We start from the raw sequence: 893 nt of genomic DNA, 5'->3' as shown, positions 1-893 counted from the left end.
GTCTCATTTAATGAACATTCACACAAAGTTTTTATAGGGAGGAGAGGGGGAAGTTGGCAGGGAAAAATCCATTGAAGTAGGGCAACTTAATTAACAGAATGATTATCACAATAACACCACACCAATTGGTCATAGAGTAAATTCCATAGTAACACCACAATTCTATATAGCAAGTTATAAATCAATTAAGAGGTTACACTTGTATGATTACAGAGTAACACCAAAGTTTCTTAGCAATTACATGAGAAATGAGGGAGTCTCTCAGGCGTTAAGTGCCCAGGTTAGAACAACATGTTTGTGAGAGGCTTTCAAGTATAGTCATCTGGTTAATCTCAAACCAGGCCAGCCTTGATGTCTGAAAAACAGCTTTGCCAGAAATCAGGTCTTGCTATTTCTTGGGGTAGGGGCCTACGGCTCCCGACAAATGTGTCCTTTGGTTTTGGAACTGCTTTTTGGAAGAGATGTGTAAGACCTTGGACATGAGGGCTAGAGAATCTGAGAAAGCAATAATCAGTATTGAGTCGTTCTTTTTTGAAAAATGTGGAATGCTTTACAAATTTGCATGTCATCATTGCGCAGTCACCATGCTGATCGTCTATACATCATTCCAATTTTAGCATATGTGCTTCCAAAGTTTGCACATAATAAGTCAATCTTATGGGAACTTAGAAGACTACAATGCAGTCAAAATGCTGACAATAGGGACTGTGCTTATGAGGTTTCAGGAGAATAGGACTATAGACTAAAGTCTGATTAGAAAGTCCTTTCCAATACATATATATATTATAGGGTGCTGCCTATGTTTTCATCAAATAGCTTCAGTGTTTCAGGTTTCACATTTAGGTCTTTGATCCATTTGGAGTTTACTTTTGGGCAGAGTGATTGAAATGTGC

General features: G+C 38.2%; 1 non-coding gene across 1 annotated transcript; it reads right to left on the bottom strand.

Moving 5' to 3' along the window:
* Positions 1 to 534: 534 nt before the first annotated feature.
* Positions 535 to 641, bottom strand: LOC115070210. Its single transcript, XR_003849407.1, has one exon. It is a non-coding gene; the product is annotated as a U6 spliceosomal RNA (small nuclear RNA).
* Positions 642 to 893: the final 252 nt, after the last annotated feature.

Source organism: Nannospalax galili, unplaced genomic scaffold, assembly GCF_000622305.1.
Source record: "Nannospalax galili isolate Female #2095 unplaced genomic scaffold, S.galili_v1.0 scaffold293, whole genome shotgun sequence".
In the NCBI taxonomy this organism is placed as follows: domain Eukaryota; kingdom Metazoa; phylum Chordata; class Mammalia; order Rodentia; family Spalacidae; genus Nannospalax; species Nannospalax galili.
This window is presented reverse-complemented; position numbering and strand designations above follow the sequence as displayed.